This window comes from Pseudopipra pipra, chromosome 6 (genome assembly GCF_036250125.1).
Source record: "Pseudopipra pipra isolate bDixPip1 chromosome 6, bDixPip1.hap1, whole genome shotgun sequence".
Taxonomy (NCBI): Eukaryota; Metazoa; Chordata; class Aves; order Passeriformes; family Pipridae; genus Pseudopipra; species Pseudopipra pipra.
In genome coordinates this window covers 44,781,135-44,803,703 of record NC_087554.1, presented here as the reverse complement: position 1 = coordinate 44,803,703, position 22,569 = coordinate 44,781,135, and the positions used below count along the sequence as shown (strand labels likewise).

Here is a 22,569-nt window from a genome sequence, read left to right as displayed (position 1 = left end):
AAACTCTCTAATAGCTGAATATCTTTCTTATACTGCAGAGACCAAAACTGCACACAACATTCAAGGTGAGGCTGCACCAGTGCAGAGCACAGTAGGACAATCCCCTCCCTCAACCAGCTGGCGATGCTTTGCCTGATGCACCCCAGGACACGGTTGGCCCTTCTGGCTGCCAGGGCACTGCTGACTCATATTCAACTTGCCACCAACCAGGATCCCCAGGTCCCTTTCCACAGCACTGTTTTCCAGCATCTCATTCCCTGGTCTATATGTACACCCCAGGTTGCCCCATCCCAGGTGCAAAATCCAATACTTTCCCTCAGTGATTGCCCAGCCCTCTAATTTGTCCACCTCTCTCTACAGGGCCTCTTTCCCTTGGAGGTAATCAACAGCTTCGCCCAATTTTGTATCACCTGCAAATTTATTTACTATCCCTTCCAGTCCTGCATCCAAGTCATTTTTGAAGATGTTGAAGAGACTACAGCGTAAGATGGAGCCCTGCGAAGGTAAGACAGATGTCTCTACTGAACACCACAGAAACACGAAATTTGAATATCTGGCAGAACAAAAATTCAGCTGCTGCCAAAATGCAGGCTCTGACTTATAACTGAAAGGATATTTCTGCAACTGAGGGTCTACAGAGTGCAGCTGTGTAATCTGGGTCCCTCCCACTAAAAGCCTTAACACTATGCACTGCTCAGGGCAGTGAAATTGGGAGTGATGATTGCCTGCTAAGTCCAATGTCTCAATGACAGCACATGTGAAATTTTTATTATCTTTTTTCTGGTACATTAATTGGGCTGACTTACACCCCAAACTGCCATAGTGGTCAGAGAAGTTCTTCATATGGCCATTATAAACAGTTGCATTAAATTCTTGTTCATTTTTCCTTGTGAAAGAAAACACTACGCTTGGATTATTACAATTCTGTTTCTGTTAAAGCAGTTCTGTGTGTCATTGTCTGTGGCAGGGAATATGCTGTAGCTCTCCAAGCTATAAAAATCTCCTTGGAAATAAGGCTCCTTAGTACTGGGAGAATGTGACCTGCAGAGCTGTATCCCATGTATCCTTTTTGTCATGTGGACATGGGCTAAGTAACCTTAGACAGCAGTTCTCTTTTCAGTAAGTGGTATTAAACATACACACTTTAGCAGTGATGTCTACAGGAACCCAGCGTGTTCAGGAGATGATGTATTGTAACCAGTAGAGAAGAAATGGATACTGCAAATCTCAAGAGAAAAACAAATTGATTAGATGCATGAAAGCCCAGTCAGTATTGCAAGTGCCTACAAGAGTTTCCTTAGGCAGGCTTAGTTTCTCTCAGTAGCTGCCATCTATAGATCTAATATGATACTGTCTTGTGTGTATGCTACTTTTCCACTGGACTGTGTACTAACTCAGAGAGGTGAGGTGATGTCAACATAATTTTCCTAGAAGCTGTGTCCCGGTTTTTGATCCTTGACATCCTGACCAGAAAAACTGGGAGCTTTACCTCTTCATTTCCTCCCTACTCAATGGGGTGATCTTATTTTCCCTACTCAGTGGAGTGATCTTATTTACAATAACAAATCAAATTTAGAGGATACGTGCACACAGTTACACTGAGTCTCATGCAGAAGTGATCAAACAGCACTATGTAACATTTTCTCTGATGAGGATGTTGCATGAGAAAGGATTCCCTGCTCTTTTAAAGTCAAAAGCAGAAAAACTTTTTTTTCTAAGCCATAATATAAACACATACCTTGTCTTAAATTTCTTTTTTCAATGAGGTAAGAGAATCCCTATAATGATTTAAAAAATGTCATTTTCTTGATGTCATTTTCTTGATAAAAACCTAAATTCTGAAAGGCATAACCATGACAGAGAGCTCAGAAAAGGAGGCATTCCTCTCAAAAGAATCAAATATTTTTAAAATCACCTGTGTTCTGATAAGACTGGCTGGTAATGCAGTTGCAAGAAAAGTTGCCCTGTACATTGCACTTTTACTCTCTTATAGCTGTATAATGCATCTATTTGTATCTTTAAGCTTTTCTTAAAACTTCAATTTCTAGAGGCCTCAAATCCCCAAGGCTTTCTAGAGGCTATAAAAGAGAGTGTATTTTTTTACATGATGAATTTTCTTGAGTACTCGTGATACTAAGAATGTTCATTTGCTGTAGTAAATCAAGATTCACATTTTGAGGCTGAACATCAGCCTCCTTCATTTTTGTTTCTTAAAAGTGTAAGCCTTTTCACCCACGGACCTGTGGTGAAATGCTGTTTCCTGCATCCTATTAACAGTCGAGCTGCCACAAACAAGGACTGTAAGATTCTTCTGACTGCTTCATGATGCTGCTAAAAAAGGTATTCACCCTTGCAAGAGACTGGAAAAAATTATTCCTGGCTCAAAACAACTAAGCTGTGTTGGGGGGAGAGGGCAGAGCAAGTTCTGCAAAGGTAGGACAGTGCTCTGCTCACACACCCCACCTCCCTAGAGCCTCCAGTACAACCCCGGAGTGGCTGTCAGTCACTGGCACACCACAAGCAATGCTTCACTCGCCACCCCTGGAGCCCCTAACCCAGTTCCAGAATGGATGGCAGACCAGAGGCCCACGTGGGGGGTGGCCACAGGCGGCCAGACCAGATAAAAATCATTGCAAAAAGATGTGTGTGATCACATCCGTACTGTCCTTGGCTAAGACCATGATGGAACCAAAGGGGTAGCTATGTTTTTGCTTTCTCTCTCTCTCTTGCTTTCTTTCTCTCTTCTCCTAATTTCCTGTTCCTGAAATCTGGGTAACTTAAAGTTGGATTGGCTGGAGTTTGCTAAGTCAATGCTTCGTGAACTGCTTTATTGTGATTGAATGTTGCCTTTAAAATTTGCCAAGTTTCCTATTTTCTAAAGTTTGCCAGTAAAAGTTTGTTGTTTAACCTCCTGAAAAACCTTGTTTCGTTTTCTCCCTCGTGCCCTCTCAGGGTATAAAAAGAACAAATCCCCTTTAAGAAACTTGCTGAGTGAGACTGGGACCTTACAACCCTCTATTGTCATCTCTCAGGAAAAGTTTTTCAATACAACTCAGCCCTCTCTGTCTGTTAGCAAGGAGAAAAACGGGAATGTATAAGCATACAAGGTAAGTATGGAGAGAAATGCAAAAATTCTTTGGAAGGTTTCAGGTCATCATCGTGCACAAATATCCATATTTCCTTCTACTGCATTCAATTTAATTATTCTTAATTAAGTCCCACTGATGAGTCCATATGTTTCAAGGCTCAAGAACTACTTAAAGGAGGTTATTTGTCACTCTATTTGGGAATCATCCAATAAAGAGATATCTATTTAGTTCAAACATAAATCATATCCCTGTTGGGTCATCTCTGAACTCTTTACAATATGGCATCTGCACCGATGCACAAAAATAGTAGCATAGCTGACAGTTTTAATAGATCCTATGTATTAGGAGTGGATGCAAATTCAACAGCTCTACCATTGAGTAGTTACAAGTGGAATAACAGATGAGATGACTGACTCTTAGAGGGATTTGATCAGAGTAGAGGAGGCAAAACAGGAGAATTTTCTGTTTCTCAGTGGTGCTCATAAAGAAGCTATCTGTCTAATTGGTTCATCACATAACATGGTATTCAGCTACAAAAAGACCACAAGGTAAACAGCTAGATTAGATTAATTTCTTCTGTCAGAATATCACTCACAACTTCCCTGTATTGAGGGTGCTGTATGTGGGTGGACTCACAAAATATTGTAAGTCCAGAATTTGCAAAATCAAAGCCCTGAAGTCCCTGAAAATTCTTTCAAAAATTTTTTTCCACTGCCATTTCACCTTCTAAGTGATTTCATCTAGCACCATTTGCACCTAACTTCAGATTTGAAAGAATGCCCGTGTGTTTTCATATTCCATACCTACTATGTACAGCAGAAACACCGCTTAATAATATCACTAAACTCTGCAAAAGTCTTACTTAGTTGAACAATTAATTTAATTAAACTGAAGGTTAATACAATACTCTTTACTGGGAAACAATCCGTGCTGAGTTATTTGGCGGTTCCCGATTCCACAGTTCCCATCACACACCAATTCTTCCTGATCAAGATCCTTTTGGACTTAACTGGAGGGTTAAAAATATGTGAAAATTATATTAATTGAAAAGCATTTTCAAAGGCAGTCAGTGCCAACTAGAAAAACTATAGCCAGCCATGAAAGTAAAATATCATGACACTTAACCCTTTGGTAGGGATGATAATTAGTAGGAAGGTTAGGCTTAGTATTAATGAGGTAGTATTTTTATTTCATTGAGGTTAAGTTTAATAAGGCAATTGGTCTATTCTAGGGAGGAACAGTTGCTAAATACCACCCAGAGCAACATGAAAAGGCAGATACAAAATACTCCACTTAGAATATAATCAGGAGAAGACGGTTACCTGTGGAAACCTATGTCATGGGATACCTCTGAGGGTTTTAAAGGCATATGAATGATTAAGGAGGACAAATCCTGGTTCTTGTAATCTGAAGTCACTTTACAGAATCACAGAATAGGTAAGGTTGGAAGGGACCACAGTGGGTCACTGGTTCAATATCCCTGCTCAAGCAGTGTTGTCCCAGAGCACATTGCTCAGGATTGTATCCAGACAGTTCTTGAATATCTCCAGGGAGGGAGAATCCACAACCTCTCTGGGCAGCCTGTTCCAGTGTGCGATCACTGCACAGTAAAGAAATTCTTCTCATATTCAGGTGGAACTTCCTGTGCATCAGTTTCTACCTGTTGCCTCTTGTCCTATTGTTTGGCACCATCAAGAAGAACCTGGACCCTGCCTTCAGATAGACATTGATGAGGAATCCCCTCAGTCACCTCTTCTTGAGGCTGAACAGGCCCCTCAGCCTTTCCTCATAAGAGATGCTCCAGTCCCTTAATCATCTTTGTAGCCCTTCACTGGACCCACTCCAGGAGCTCCAAGTCTCTCTTGTAGTGAGGAGCCCAGAACTGGACACAAAAACATTCCAGCCCTCACTAGGGCTGAGTAGAGGGGCAGGATCACCTCCCTTGACCTGCTGGCAATGCTTTTCCTAATGTACCCAGGATACCATTGGCCTTCTTGGTCACAAGGACGCACGGGTGGCTCACAGACAGCTTGTTGTCCAGCAGGACCTCCAGGTCCTTCTCCACAGAGCTGTTTTCCAGCAGGTCGGCCCCCAGCCTGTGCTGGTACCTGGGGCTATTCTTCCCCAGGTGAGGACCCTGCATTTGCTTTTGTTGAATTTCACATGGAACAGGCTGCCCAGGGAGGTCATGGAGTCTCTGTCTCTGGAGACATTCAAAACCCAACTGAACATGCTCCTGAGTACACTGCCTTAGCAGGGGGGTTGGACTAGATGATCTCCAGGGGTCCCTTCCAACCCTAACTATTCTGGGATTCTGTAATTCTTTGCCCATCTTTCCAGACTGTTGAGGTCCTTCTGATGGACTGCACAGCACTCTGGGGTCTCATGTGCTCCTCCCAGCTTAGTGACATCAGCAAAGTTGCTGAGGAGGCAGTCTCATGACATCCAAGTCTTTGATGAATAAGTTAAACAATACTGTTTAGTAATGGACACCTCTTGTCTATTGCTTCAGCATGCAGCAGAGTTTTAACTTCTCTTTGCTCAGTACCTTTGTTCTTTACACCATGAAACATACACCAGGCCCTCACAGACACTGTCCATCTTGTCACCCACTTTGGAATTAAGAGGATAATTAGCAGAGAAAATGATGGAGAGTTTGTTTAGGCATATCAACAATAGATTCTGGGGCACCAGGAAGCATTTGGCCAATGGTTCTTTGCCTGTCTCCTTTAGTACCTTGAGTCTCTTCATCAAGCACAGTTGCTCAGGAATTCTGAGTCATTTTTAAATGCTAAATATTATTATTAAATAGCAACTGTGATGTCAAATATAGCCTTCTACTCTCCAAATCCCATCTATACTGAGATATAACACTTCCCATCATAGATCCTGATTTTTTGTAATTTTTAGGAAACAGACATCAGTTCCTAGAGCTCTTGGATCAGTCTTTTCCATCAGCCCAACCACAACAGATTTTTCTTCAACATTTTCAGATAGTTAAAACACTCCAGAAGGCCTTGTGAGGAACATACAATTTTGAGTAAAGAATAATGCCATATGTATGGCAGATCCAAGTAATGCCAGATACTTCTCACCATCAGGTCTCTGAAAATCCTCCCAGTTTTTTTAATACAGAGAATTACACAAAGGGATAACTGAAACCTATAAAGCTTGAGAAATTGGTTATCTCTGGCAGTTCTCAGACAAGACTCTATTAATGTAGGTTAATGTGCTAATAAACCATTTTTTAACAGCAGTAATTGACCAATTATGAGAAAATATGCTGTAGTTAATGAATAAGGCCAGGAAGACAGAGTGCACAAAAACCTGCTGGCATTGCTATTCATATTTTTGGTACCTATGGTAGTGGATATGGGTAAATGGTTGTTTCTAGTGGCAAATTGCTGTCAGAGCCCAACAGCAGAACTGGACTCTATGATAAGCATAAAAAAGCCAGGAGTTCAAGGTAAACTCAGAAGTTTTCTCTATAGCAACCTGTTGCTCCCCAATGGCTAAAACTTCATATATGATCTCCCCTGACCAGTAGATTCACCAGTTTAACAGAAGAGCCAGCTTTTCCAAACAGTCCAGCAATTTCTCTGTATTAAACAAAGCTAGAAACAAGGCCTTTGGGGCTCTGTGCTCTCTTTCATTGAGTCTCTGAAAGTGCTAAAACATAATGAGGAGTTCCGAATTATAAGGGGAAGGAGGAAGAGAAGTATTTGTTAAAAACTCCCCAATAATTCTCATATCTCCAAAAGATAACATTTCCTGCCCAGCTTGCCCCCAAAACCTAACAAAATGTGCTTCAAAAGATTTTCATTATTTTTATTCTTCCTCCCCTTCTCACATTTTTCTTGCACTCCTATTTGCGATTGAATGCAACATATTAATAGCATTCAGACTTCCTTTCATTGCTTTCTTATCACTTTTCTATACTCCTTTTTGACAGTACAGCTATTTGGAGGTAGAAGTCTTGAAATATCATTGCGAAAGAAAAAAGCATAAACAAAAGGCAAACAATTCAGTTGTTTGTTTCCACTAACAAAAAGTAGGAACAATAGAGAGGAAGATAAAAAAATGTTATGTCACTAATTCTACATCTCTAGTTTTAAAAACCAAACAGAAGTTAAAAGTTTGGGGAAAGTTTACGAAATACACTTTGATAACTCGTGTCAGCTTTTGATACTACAAAGACAGTAGTGGCTCTAGAAACAGTCAAAACCAAGGTAGAGCTCTGAAAAGTGGTGAGCATGTAGAAACAACACTGTAGCAAATCTAGGTAAGGACCCTCAACTTGTCAATTTTGCAATATTTATATAAGAACAAATTCATCTTTTCAGATATTCCTAAGGAAACAAGATTATTGCAAGTCCCATAATTACATCATAAATTCTTTATCGCAAAGAATGAATTGTCATCATTCCATGCTTTTACTGAAATTTCATAATAAAAATCAGCTTCATCTCCCATTTACCTCCTTGTTTGCAACAATTCTGGAAACAAAATTCATCTTTCACAGGATTCACTGGATTCCAAGACAGAATAGAGGATTTGTTTTACAATATGTATATCAATTAATGTGCAATGTTATACAATGGAAATATGTAAGTAAAAAATCTACTCAGCATAATTACACCGTAGATCAAACAAACCAATATTTCCCACTTTAATTCTAAAAAGTACCAGTTTTAAACTACTTAATTTTGGAGACACTGCTAATAAATCTTAATATTTCCTAAGGAATAATGAGTGGTTTGTAATTTAATTTTTATTGAGCTGTTACCAAGTTCTATGCAAAATAAACCCAGGTATCAATAGCAATTCTTCCAAAGCAAGATCTGAAAATGTAAATGATGTTTTAAGTAAATACCATTGTGTTACCTTGAAACAAGCCAAGCCAAGAACACAGAGCAAGAACTAAGGAATTGAGAACTCGAGGGAATTTCTATATTCCTGTCTCTCTCATGTAAATTTGCTCAATATTTTATAACCCCTGCTGCATTTTGCATGTATTTCACACCAACAAATGTCCTCTTCATGTAAGTGTTAACAGTTGACAGCTGAGGTGCCTTCTTTGACCAAAGGGCTTGTGAAAGAATCTTTTCCCTGGTGATGAGATGTAATAAAAGATACAGAGACACGAGAGATGAGAGAGGATCACCAGACAAAAGAGTCTCCAAGGGCTCCTCTCCTCATGCTGGCAGACCTTGCTCCCACTGTGTCAGGAGTAAGAGACAAAGCTTCAACTGACTGTAATGAGAACGTGACAGACGCAGACAGAGCAGGATCTTAGATGTGTGCATGTCACATTTTAGGTGTGGAAAAGTTTAACAGATGGATCAAATAAAAAAACATGGAGGGAAAGACTTTCTTTGCTTCCCTTGCAAGAAATTAATATGTCTTTTTACCTGTATTAGAATAATCTCTAGGGATCTCAGTCAAGCTGGAGATCCTCTCTATAAATTATTTACATGGAAAGAGAGACTCCTTACAATTTAAGAATACAAGGTTGGGAAAAAGCAAGGAAAAGGTGTTTTGTGTCACATTTTGGAGACCAGTTAATGCCAGAAGATTCCCAGCAGTACCACTGGTATTTGCTCATCCACTTCCCAGCAGACAAATTGGACACGCTAATTTTATAAATGAAAAGTGAAGGGCAAAAAGTCTGAACAAATCATCCAAGTTCACATGAGAAGTTGCAGAGATAGCAGTAAGTAAATCCCTCTATAATAACATTAGTTCTTTAGTGTTTTAGAAATACGTCCCTCTCAGAAACAGTTCAGCTTCCAAGTTTATTAGGGTGTGCCAGTGAGATCAAAATACTAAATCTGAATATCTAGTCAGCTATACTAAAATTAGACATCGTAATGAGAGATGATGCTGTATATTCAAGTAACAGGAGATGCTAAAACATTCTATCCTGAAATGAGGCAATAAACACAATAAAATAACAAATGAAAAAGAACACACACAAATCTTATCTGTAGGAATATTCTTCTCTGACAACAAGTCATTCTTGCTACATAAAAAGCCAAAAACAATAGTGCCACTGCATGAACACATGAATATGGAAGCTAATTGCATAGAAGGAAAGAGGAGAGTCCTTGCTCACTGTTCAATGTATCACTGCTCTGTGCATACAAAGTGTGCCACACTGGTGTTTAGTGGTAGCGTAGGATTGAAGTGCCCCTCTTCAGAAATATGTGGTGGATTTAGCATGCTTTTTACCTTTTAGCTATATATTTTCTTGGCTTTGTATTTCTGAAGTAAGTTCCAAGAACTTTAGCAGTCTTCGGTGTTTGAATTGTGTTTTGCCTTGGTCTGAATGCCAGTGCATTTCTCCCCATTAATTCTGCCTGTTCATTCTACACACGTTTGTTCATTCAGGTGTCTTAGTATGTAACAAGGTTGTTGCAACTGGGGCTTTTTTAATTTAGTATTGTTAGGTTTCATTATCTCTACAAGTTCCACATAGCAAAACATTCGCCCTGATATTAAAATGCACAGAACAATATCCACCAATTAATGCTGGCTCCAGAAGTGACCATGCAGACACCATGAAATAAGTCTAATGAAGGAAATGTATTCTTCCAGTGCCGACCTTCCTATCACATTTTGTCTTCTAAAAGAAGAAAATCTTTCTGGCCCTTTCCAAGGCCACGTCCTCTGGTAAAGTACAGAATGAACACACACGTGCAGCACATACACAAGCTCACAAGCTCACTGAAAAACAGTCAACTTAAAAAAACAAAACACCTTTGTGTCCAAACACCAGGTACTCCCTCAAGAAATAAGAACCAACCCAAGATGACAGTAAAAGAAAAAAGCAGACATCAGAGCAAGAGCTGTCCACAGAAGGCAGCCCCGTGACATAGCTTTCTGGTCTGCACACCAATGCAGCCACATTAAGACACTTCCCTCACAGGTTGCAGGGTAAGGATCCAAAGTCACAGCCACCCCAAATGTGCTGGTTAATGGGGCTCTATAGATGTTTAGACCTACTGTGCTCCTGGCGTGTTCCTTCACACCCTAGGTGTTGCATCTGAAATAATTCTGTCTATGCTGTAATGGGGAGGGCAGAACACTACGCAGCAGAAGAGAGTGCACTTTCACAAGGGATGCCAAGGAGAAAATATTCACCCATAGCTGCTGGTATGCAGCATCACAGTTCTCTTCCTTTCTCATGACCCTTCTTTTCCCAAAGGTGGCAGATGTAGCTAGGCAGCAGAGCACAGAACCAAACATCTGTTATACAGTGTCAAAGATGAGGAAGAGGAGAGGCCATAAGAGCTATGCAATGAATATTTGAGGTAAGGCTGCAACAGCTGGGAACATGCAGAGTGAATAAAAAATAAAGCTCACACTGAGTGTATGAGACTGGTTAAGTCAGAACTAAGAAGTGTGGGAAAAGGCCATCTGAAAGGTATTTTAATCCCTAAAGAAAAGAAAGGTGTAGGAAACACGTTACAGATAACTCACTCCAAAAGCATTGTTGTGGGGAAAAAAAGAGCTCACTAAAACAAGTTTAAAATATTTTAAAGGGTATTTAGGAAGAAATTTGAACATTTTTAAGAGTTCTTGTAAAAAATAAAAAAATCAAGAGGTCAGCCTTCTTTTAAATTATGAAGAAGGAACTCTTCGTGGGTGGTATTGTTCATGTTTCTCTGACACCGCAGAACAGTCGGGTTTGAGGAGCACATTAGGATTACAGCTTTTGGTCCCCTCTGGATGCTGAGTTTATGTAGACTGCTGTGAAGTGTGTAGGCTTGTGGCAGAGTTGCTGCCTAGACCTTTATAGACTAAATGTCTCTTACAGAGTTGTGTAAGGCTTGATGGATTCACTGATTATATACTGGTTCTACATTCCTATTCTATGCATCTGTTTCCTCCTGCAGGGTTGATGAAGAAAAAATTGAACATTTACACTGATTGCATAGAGGACAATTTTGTAAAAGGTAGGACAAGTTTATTCATATCTGGTCATCACATTAAACATGCTTCTGCCAATTTACCTATATATATAGCATAACTTCTTTTGTATTTCTGGTTATTCTGAGTTTTATAATAAAGGTCAGTGTTAATGCTAAGTAGGCCTGTAATACCAATCCTGAGTCTCTTTGGGTGGGTTTGGGGGTACTATTTTAATGTCAAAATGCTCTATTTATCATACTCCAGTATCTCATAAATAATTGTATACACTGCACTATAAACCCTAAAGGGAAATTCAAGTCTTATAAAGACACTACCAAAAAATTCATGTTCAGAAAGCCAAACCCTCCATATATACTTCTTTCCTCATAAAAATCTCCCAGCCACTTTCTAATTTGTTTTAATTACAAATTTCTATTCAGGGAAAAAATGGTTTGTACATTACACAATATAAAGAAAAATGGCCACACACAAAAATCCCTTTTTCCCCTAGGCTGACTGAGTTTTTCCAATGCTTGCCAGCAGGTTAAAAAATGCTTCTATTAAAGCAATTAAAAGTAATGCCACAAATAATTATTTCAGTCCAGTGCCCTATACCATAAACATTTTGTGCCAGGACAATTGTGTGCTTAAAACAAAAGTTCCTCTGTACTCACTCTCTTTTGCACTCTCACTCCTCCAATATTTTAGTCACAATAGTCTCTATGTGTTCAGGTCCTCCCCAAAAAAGTACAAAGAGACCTATGTCCAAGGAGGGCCTATCTGTCAGATTATGTTTCTTGCTTCTCTTCCTTAATTCTTACTGTCACCATCCTTTGAGATGGTGTTTGGACAATTACCCAAGTCCCTGACGGGTTCTTCTATTAAACTACAACAGGAAACATGGATAGAAACACATAGTTCCAGGTCTTCACTCAGGCAAGCACTTGGGCTGCCCCTTCCTGTGTTTCTGCCCAGCTCTTCTCTGTGCCTGCTCTGGGCTGCTGGCAGCCCCTGCCCACTCCAGGTCTGGCTGCACTGGGCACTCCCTGCTGAACTCAGACACTGGTTCAGGTTTTTCTGCTTTTTCATTTTCACAAAGTAAACTCAAGTTCCAAACAGATGGACTTCTTTTAGTTATAATACAATAATGCAAACAAATGTAAAACATTCTAAAGATGGTGACCCATAAATATGACCATCCCTTTCTATCTAGCACACCCTTCATGATTTCCCCGCTAGAGAAAAGCACAAGTTCTATTTACAAGCTACATTTAACCTTCATGTACTACTTTTATGAGCCAAGCTTATACCACTATGTCAGCTTGCTAAATGAAGTTAGAGCAATTTTGTAGCTGGAGAAATTGAAGACTTGAAAAGCAATTCAATCCATCACAAAGCGTGATCCTGCTGGAAAGGCTGGATTCTTCCTTGTTTTTCCACTCTGCCTTCCTGTACTGCTATATGTAACACAGAAAAAGAAAACTACCAAAAGTATAATTACAGGGAAAATTTAATCTTACTTCAGCCATATCTCTAAAGCATGGGAAATGGGAAAGATATATTAGGCAGAGTGGAAACCTGCATCTGACAAATTTAAGTTCATATATCAGGCATCACAAATTAAAATGCCCTCATACACACAATTCTTCTATTCAAACTCATTGATTTATTGTTATAAAGTTATATATAATTAATATAATTAATTCACTTTTTAGTTGTGCTGACAAGTCCAGAAAGTCTGAACCAGCATTCAGAACTGGAAGAAAAAAAAATTTTTTAAGTTATATTTTTCTGCCTGCTTGGGTTTTGGACACCACCTACTTTCTGCAATTCTTGAGACAGATTCATAGGTTCAAAAGACAACTTTCCATGAATGCATAAGTGAAGGAAAAAGACAGAAGAGCCCATGATCACCCACCTGACTGCATGCCCTTTCCACACAGGATAGATATTAAAATTATTTAGCTCTTTGCCACACTGTAAGATCAAAGGACCCTCTTCCTTTGAAAAACTTGTTTGGTAAATCCTCCTGCTCCTGAAGTTGCTCTTCTACCCTCCTGCTTACAACATTAAAAAACAACATGAACAGCACAGATCTAAAAGCATTTTCTTTATTATTGATTAAACATTCATGCTTCATACAACTTTAGCATTTATTGCTTCATTTATGTGCAAATGCTTTGTAATGTAGAGACTGATAATTCCACCTTATCAGGTGACACTGTATCGAGGGTCCTAGTATTTAACAACACTATCCCTCTGAAAGCCACTGGGGGCTCCAATTCATGGAGCAGAGGGGTAAACCGAATTCTATGAGGAGATCCACAAATGTAACAGATAAGGAATGCTAATGCAGTAAAATCCCTCCTTCATTGTACAGTACAGCTGCATCTGTCCAAACCTCACAGCCAGGTCAAACCAGAGCCACACATACCTCAGAGGGCTAGCGTAAATTATCAGAGGGACTCTGGACAGGATCACAGCCCGTGGAAGGGATAACTTAGTGCAGGCTGCTACTTCTGACAGGCATCACTACCACCAGCACCATAATTTTCCCCTGAAGACAGGAAAGACTGTGCTTTTAAAACCAACAGAATAAATATGACTGAATTTGCCAAGCCACACACTAGATTTTTAGTGGTAAGAGCAGATTTTTAGACACGACATATGAAAGAGGTGTTTATGATCATTCATTAAAGAAAAAATGTAGCACCTCAGGAATACATGTGAATATATTCTCCAGCTCACCCACAACCAACAGTTCCCATTCTGTTGAAGAATAAAGACTTCTGAGGCCGTTAGTAAACAACTAACTTCTTTGATCTGTTATTTTCATTCTGGAACAAAGAGTTTCTAAGCAGCATAACAAATTAGTTCACCCATAATACACTATGCCAGACATACTGTTGCCTTGAATATTTTTCATCTCTCAGCTCTGTTTAGGATACACAGTACCATCTACATCTTTTCTAAGCAATCCCATATAGACCCTGACCTCTTTGCACAGTCCAGAACAGGAAGTAAGAAACTGCAAGTTCCAAAGAATTAATGCAATGAGCCTCACATTCTACATTTATTTTACTTTTAGACTTAGCTAAGTCCATTATATGTTCTTAAATTGAAACTAATATATTTTATTTAGCTTTAATCTTTATTTCAACTCAGTCCAAACCTCCTTCACCTTCTCCAAAATGTTCCTGTGTTAGTAGGTATGATACTTTCACCCCCCAGAACCAAACAGGTAGTGCACTACATTTTGAACCCATAAAGCACACAGCTGACAAGTACTGACATAAATATCATCAGAACTGCAGGAGCCATGAGTGGCTGGACTCTAGTGGCAATGATTTCTAATAGCAGAAACATTCTTAGCATAATACCTCATTACTTTAATACTTTGTGTGAAGTATTATATCCATTATAGATAGAGGATGACATCCTTCACTGACAGCTCTAAGACAAAAAGCACTTAACTTCCCATTATTCTGAACCGAGTCATAGCTCGTCACTAAATTTAAGAGCCACTTACAAAGCATTCAGCACCTCGTGCTTTCTTGTAGACACTTGCACGGAATTTAGTCCTTACTTCTGAATACAGCGAGGATGATGCATTAGACACTTTCACTATTATAGACTGTCACAACAGAAAAGTCATTAATTTACAGAGAGATAAGAATATTTTGCCTCCCCTCCTTACTAGTCATTCCTTTGTCCCATTCTTGCTCCTCAAGTTGACTTAGAGAATCTCTAAACTCTTTAATTGAAGTTTTTGGAGTTTTTTTCATGAAAGATGTCCTCCTATTCCAGATAGAAAAAATTTCAAGAAAAGATACGAATACTTTTTAAGGAAATGAAAATCAAACTTTTGGAGTGTTGTGCTTCCTTTATGCCAAGCTACATGGTAAAACAGATGATCAAACACAAATTCACGTTTTCTTGTGTCACTCGGTAGCTATTCTAAAGCTGGAGACAGTTTGAGAAAAGGTAAGCTCTGAAAGAAAAATGTAAAAAAAAAATTAACAAACTTGGTCTTTAATATATTTTACTGCACTTATTGGCAAGAAGAAAAAAACTGGCGGATAGGAAGCATGAAAATTCCTTTTCTGCCTTACACAACATTATGCTTTAAAATGCATATACACCAGTTGTTTCATTTTCTAATCTTGTTCTATTTTCTGACAACGTCCTGAAGATTTGATTCCTGTACCATTTACTTTCATTGTGAAGCATTTTTCTTTGCGCTTACTTCAATCAAATTCAGATAAACTATTTTAAAAGCAATTTCTAGCCTGATTATGGGTGACAAAACCCAGTCTGTATCTTGCCAAGATCATTAGGGAGAAAAAAAGTGATTTGGCAAATCTATCATCTTTTTTTCTCTTTCTTTTTCTCTTTTTCTCTTTTTCTTTAACCTCTGAGAAGCACAGAATCAAAAAGGGAAAGAAAGCACAAATATCCAGTTCTCAGTACAGGCTAGAACAATCTAGATGACAGACCTGCATCCTGACTCCAGCTATCCTCAGGCAGATTTACTCATCCAGAATCTTCAAAGAGTATCTCCTTCCCTCTCCCACTGTATTATGTGGCTCTGGGTTGGGTAAAGAGTTTGCATCACCCCTTTCACACATAGAGGCACACTCAGACTCTTACTGGGACTGTCACAGTTGTGAGTATAACCTGTAAGGCTCAATGCAATACAGCCATTCTTTTTACTAACTTTGTGTCTGTTGTACCAAATGTTCCCCTTCTACCCTTGGATCACCATCCACACTACCTTAACACCTGAGACAACTTCAGGTCATTTCCACATGGTCTTCAGCTTTTGCTCACATAGCATAAAAAAGCTTCAATAAAAGAGAAAACCAACATTTACAGTCCTAATAAAAGTTTATTTCCTTATCAGTAGAAATAGCTACTATATTTTCAGCTGTCCAGTAAGTTACAGGCTTCCTTACTCATTAACTCAAGAAATAGACCAACACCTTTGAGCTCAGACATAGTAAATCATAAACTCTAGAGCTTCTCATCACTGCCATGTTATGTAACTTAACTCCTCTCTTCAGTCAAAGCAGTTTCCTCATTACCTGTATCCAACATTTTTTCCCCTCAGTTCTTATCTTCTTTGTTTCTTTCCCATCAATTCCAGCCAGTATTCCTTGTTCTAAATTACCTCCTAATTTTCTAAACACCATATTCATTGTGCAGGTATGCTCTGATGACAGAACCTAAGAACATGATATAGACTGGTATCATCAAAATACGTTGCATTTGTTGAAGTTTACTTTTTTAGCTAAACATGACTTGAAATGGAAAAATATGGGCTTCTAATATTTCAGTCATCTAGACATATAGAAAAACCTTGAAGTACCATAAAAAAGTCCAGGGCAGGAGAAGGAGAAATAGGAGCACTGAGTTGGGATTGGGGGAAGAACAATTCAGGTCTCTATCGAACGTACTGTTCTTCCAGAAACTGTGCATGAATGACTGAAAAATGTCAGAAGGAATATTACACCACAAGTTACAAACAGCAGCAAATCTTGATTAATTGAAAAAGAAAATTTTTCTTGTTATTGTATCTATTTGAATTCCCGCATAAACATTAAAGAAAATGGAGGTAATATTCTTAGTATTGGGTAAAACAAGAACTGGCTAACAAGCAGTAGGAAAGAGCTCTCAAGTGTAATATTCAGTTCCCCTCACCAGTATGTTGAAGGTATACGAAAGCTCCCCAGCTATTTTACTCCATTGCTATCTGTCTACTTTTATCACCCTGCCAGAGTCAAAGAATCACTCAATTTTTTTTTTTAAATTACAGCTATTGATTTGTCTCTTTTTCCTGTCTTTGTAGGAAAAATATGACTTATGAAGGATTTCTCTGGTTGGTTTGGGCTTTGTTATTTTTGAAAGAAAACTTCCCATTCTTCCCTCCCATTTGTTCCTCTGTATTCCAGAGAGACCAGAACTGAAACCAAGAAAAAAAGAGATGCTGACAGCCCTGGTCTTTCTAAGGTCAACTACCATAATAAGGAACACCCTTGGTGGTTTCCATACTCTGCTGGAAAAAGGGCACAAACAAAGCTTACACGCTCTTTGCAGAGACAGTGCACACAACTGAATCCCCACAGCCACATCAGACAAAATTTATTTGTACAGCAGGAATCACATCATCAGTCTGAAGAAATAGGGATCATTTGTATCACAACAAACAAATGAGATTACCCTATGCTAACAATCTCACCACCCAAACACAGCTCTTACATACTCTTTAATTACTGATGAGAACTCCCGATCCAATGGAAGAAGCTGTTCAACCTTCTCAGGGCACATCTAAGGGCCATAGCACTTACAAGTATTGATTCACTCTTTCTGCTTAGTGGAAATATCCACAGACAAAGAAAGGCTGCTGCTGTGCATAATCAGAATTCATTTTAGTGGGATTTCTCTTTTATATTTTCCTAGTTTAATTAGCATGTCCTGATTTCAAACTATTTTTAACAAGACATTTTTCTTCAATCAAAGGGGCAAATGCTTTTTCAAGAATGTCAGTCATCTAAATTATCCATCATTTTATAGTTTCTGACAAGCCTTGAGACACTCTACTATGAAAATAAAATCTACAGCTGAATTAACTTAAACTGTTTTATAGGGGCCTGCTATTATAGTAGTGCACTGAATCTTGAAGATCACCAAAGGCTGTGGTCCTTAGCACTAGCTTTAGTTTTTGCAAGAATTATCCAGAGTACATGTGGATACTGGGACCAGAATTTAACTTTTGTTTAATCTACATGAAGCTGAAAGGATTCTAAAATCATCAATGAAATTATTTTGCAGGTACAATGGTACAATTGAAACAAAAACAATTTTAGAAAAGGTAAGAAAACCCATTTTTTTTTTTACAAATGGAATAAATGGGTGAATTTGAAAACACCTAGATGGCCAGGCCTGTGTTTTTTGTTTTTATTAAATTGTTCTGAACATGAAATAGCAAGAACATCTAATTTCTCAAATTCAGGCTCTCCTGACAGTGCAAAACTACCACTCCCAGCCCAGATTTCTTGTTTGGCTGATGGTTACTGATCTTGACACTTGCTGGTACTCTGTGTTGTGAATAATTCAGGGATGCTGAGTTGTTCAGTGACAAACTCTGGAGGGTAAAATGAGATCTGACATTGCTGCTTACCTGTTTGTGCTTCAAAGCAGAATTAATAAGCAGAATTTCTCTGTTAGCCTCAGGATTACTGAGAAGAGATCTGAATCAAAATGCCTCATAAACACTCCCAGTGTTTGCTCCACTGCAGCTGAAAGGAAGACAGCAAAGGTCTTTGCCCAACATCATGCAGAAATTTAAAGTTACTATCTGATTGCTATAAATTAAGCATTTGGATGAATCTAGAACAATCCTATTTGCTTTCTAAGCCACTGAATTAGAAAAAAAAATAATCTTTTTCTCTGGAAAAGAATGAACTGAAGGTTACAGCTGCTTTCTGCTAGATCCAGCTATGCCACCGTAGAAGAGAATGCTTACCGTGTTTTGCTCCACCTTTTGTTGGAGTCAAAAACATCTACAGATATGTCAGCTGAACCCTTCAACACTTCTTTATTTGTTCAGATAAAATCAAGTATGTCATCTTGAGCAATGGTTGAGCTGACCTGCATGATTTTACCTGAATCAGCAAACTAGAGAGCACTTTCAGCACCTACACTAAAGAAAGCTGATAGAGCACAGTTAAGCTCCAAAATGGATATGATCTCCTTAGGCTGAGAGCATCTGGAGAAGAGGAATCTTGGTTTACATCTGATGTGGCTGTGGAAAATCAGTTGTGTGCACCAGTGCTGCATCCTGACCCCATCCTACATTGGGCTCTTCTTCCACTAAGGTTAAGAAGACCCTAGAGTGTGTTCTTTACAATATTACTTGACCTTAGAAACATCAGCAGGATCCAGAAAATAATGTCTATGAAGGGCCTCGAACCAAATGCCAAGAGCCTGTAGTCCAATCTGAGAGTATGCTGCCAGGCCACTGGTGGAGTTTTTCTGGGGCAGAGTTACAGTTCTCAGGACACACAAAGGGCTTTTGCAAAGAAAAGTTTGTCATTAAATGAGCCCTAATCAAAGAAAGTCTGTACAGCTACTGACTGATAGCACTGATCAACCATGCAGAGAGTCTGTCTGCCTGAGATATTACTTTATCTCAGTAATATTTATGTTGACTTCACATTTTTAAGGAGAGGGATTTTGTGACTGGAGTCATCAAAACACACTTAAATGAAAAAATGCAAATCCCTGTAGTGCCTTGGGTTTTGGCAACACAAAACAATTGTTTCTTCCCTTGATTTACATAACAAAGACACCAAATTCCTCTTTTCTCTAAGCTCATGGGGAAGGTTTCCAAGGCACTTGAGGCACAGCAGTCAGATGGAGAGGCATAAGGAAGGCATTTATACTGCTAAGCTTTCTATAGCACAAGAGGGTAGACATTGTAGTAGCAGGCAATTATTTTCTTTAAATCAAAAAAAGGGGATGATAATAAAAAGCATAAGCTTTAGAAAATCAAAATGAGGTTCTATAAACCTTAAAGTGCACCTGTGATTGGCAAGCTCTAGCAATAGCTCTCTGCTAAAGACCACTATAACTTTCCCTGAGGGGCATCAATTTATCTGCACTGAAACACTTCTCTACAGCACTAGAAACCCAGTACCATGTACAAGACTGAGAAATCTTTAGCAAGTTAGGTGTTGGCCATTAAGGTGACAAGTCTCATTTTACTACTGCAGAGGCAAATGGAGTGGCATCCAAAAAAATCCAGAATCAATAATGAGAAATAAATGTTATGTATAACCTGCATTCAGTTTTACTGATCTGCCTTTCCGTGGTTGTAAATTCCCTGCCTTTTGTATGTCAGGACACCATGAAGTATCTACAAAACATAGTTTAAAAGTTACTGGACTAACTTTGTCACTTGATATGGAAAACATTTTGATTAGGTTAAAAGTATTTTCAGTAGTAATAGTGGTGAAAAAAAATTGTCTTTACTATATAGTGCTTGCAATTATTTTATTTTCCCCCTAAATTTTTATTCCTTGGTTTGTTTCTTTTTATGACATCAGAAAAGGAGATGTTGCTACCCTTAGCTGTTTTAACACTTGCACTGTTCTTACAGACACCACTGAGCCACAGACTGAGAAGGCTGACTTTGTACTATGTGTTTATTCCCATATACTGGAAGTTATACACTATCTTGTTAACAGAGAAAATAACCTGCTGCTGAAGAAGCACTTCTACAGGCAAGATCACATGCTATTCTCTCATTTTTTACCTTTATGAACCCTGGATTGGACCAACATGTTTTTAGTTTTGGTAAAGAGCCTAGTGCAGGTTAAGCTGGTTTACTAAGTATATGAAACTTTATGAGTTTAATGAGTTGAATTACTAGATAATTGTCGAGGAAGGATAAAACTTTTTTGAAAACTTTTGGCAAAAAGCAAACACAACTGTATCCTAATTTCTTTTTCTCACATATACACAAATGGTCTACATTTATTTATTTATTACTGTCTATCCCAAAGCTGAAAAAACTCCAGGAAATGCCCTGTACTGTCGTGCTGCCATGTAAGACTGAAAGCTCAAAGCAAATCATTAGGTTAACAAATCTCAAGGAAACTCTGGCTATAGATCAGCACTGCTGAGCTGGGCAATAGGGCTGACACTTTGCGCACCTTTTTGTGCCTACTGAGGGTTCCCATTCTTTCCTTTCCAAAATTTTCTATGCATATTTCAAATAGACAAGAAAAAAAATCCATAGTAATGGAGATTAACTAAAAAATCACCTTGTCCAATCCCCCTCTTAACTGTTGATGTGATATGATGTCAATTTTTCATGCCCAGTTGGAGCCAGCACACTCCGACACACCGGTGGAATATGTTTTCAGGTTGAAAAAATGAATTTGAGTCATTCTGAGCAGTAAATATTTTATGACAAACAACATACATAGAAAAGCCCCACACCACAAACTCAGCCAAGTGGATTTTGAATTTTCCATGTCAGAACTGAAAACCATGTTTCCTATTCTATTTTTCATTCTGACAATAGTAAAACTGGTGACCTGAAAGTCAGCTTGGTTGGTTTTTTCCCACTTCAGTTCTGACCTGTTCTGTCCTCCTAATATACCCATAAATGGGACTGAGACCAGAGGCTCACAAGAGTGAGGAGATCAAGTAGGAGGGATCAAGTATCACTCCTGCAGCTGCAAGAGTATTGAGTTGACAAAAGTTGCTTTCAAAACCTTCGACCCAGATTCATCCCCAGCTCTGTCAGCTTCTGACAGCCTAGATTTGGGCAAGAACTCTGATTGTGATGGCAAAAAAAGACTCTCAGAGGCTTATTTCAAACAGTGGAACCCTGAAGAAGCCTTTATAACACAGCAATGAAATATGAAAAATTTAGATTTTAAAAATAAATTACAATTTGCTGATTCCTGACATGAGTCAGATCTCACATCAGAAATAAGCCAACACTATGTAGTGGCAAAGTCGGGCAGGAGCTGCAGCAGATCCTTCTGCAAAAGGTAGAGCAAAGTGCTACCTATCATAAGGCCAGAACAACATTCCACATGTTTGTCACTGAAAGCTCCATTAAAGCTCATCTGACACAGGGGTTTGTACTTACTTAACATATAACAAATTGCCTAAAAGCCTTTTATTTTTCATGGGTCCGTACCTGAAGTATACAAGAGTAACAACAATAATGTCCAGCCTTAATTGTTTCTCTCCAATTATTTCAAAACCACAGAATGTTGGCCTGAAGGTAGTCTTGCATGTACAGCTAGATTCCTTGCTACATGTCACGGTAACATCCCACAGTCCTGTTGCTTCAGTCAGGACAATGATCAAATTAGTATCATAAATTAAATAATTTTCTGTATGCAAGAGTAGGTGATGGCAAATACAATGGCAACTGAACTTCGATCTCTTTCTCCATTTCATTTTGTTGCTTTTGTCTACTAAATTAGTCTAAAGACATAATGAAAAATGACATCGTTTCTTCAAGTGTATCTGAATAGTTGTGACTTGTGACTCTCAGAAATAGCATTAGCACATGTTCTCTTCATAAGTTCACAGCTTATGATAATATGAAAAATAAAATCATAAGAGCATATGAGAGTTACTGAAAAAAGGAAGCAAAAGCAGAAATATCAGCTTCCCATTGGCAGAAAATAAATAATGAAGGAAAAAAGACGAACTTGTAAAAGCCACTGCCTACATACTTCACATATACCACCTGCTCCAACAATAACTTTGAGATGTTTCCATCTCTATAAGGTCTTACCCTCCAACATAGCTTCTTCTCTTCTTTCTCTGAACTATAGATTCCTTGAGACATCAAATACTTTTCCTTAAAGCATTGCATGCATATTCATGTAATATAAAATGGTGTCTAGACCATTAATGGTGTCTACACCATTAATTTTGTCTACACAGAGGAAAATAGTCCTCAGAGGCTTAACCAACTTTATTGCAAATTCAGAAAAACTCCACAAAAGGATGAAGAACATACAATAGGATATTT

At 38.7% G+C, this 22,569-nt stretch overlaps 1 long non-coding RNA gene across 2 annotated transcripts in view; it reads right to left on the bottom strand.

Moving 5' to 3' along the window:
- Positions 1-3,951: 3,951 nt before the first annotated feature.
- The window catches only part of LOC135416128 (uncharacterized), a 31,756-nt gene continuing 13,138 nt past the window's right edge, over positions 3,952-22,569 (bottom strand). Inside the window, exons 3-4 of one of the 2 annotated variants that reach the window (XR_010431452.1) lie at positions 18,184-18,301; positions 3,952-4,098 (exon numbers count right to left, since the gene is read on the bottom strand). This is a non-coding gene — a long non-coding RNA (uncharacterized LOC135416128). Of the gene's footprint in view, positions 4,099-14,866; positions 14,995-18,183; positions 18,302-22,569 lie in introns of those variants that run through there. The other variant, XR_010431451.1, reaches the window with a different exon arrangement.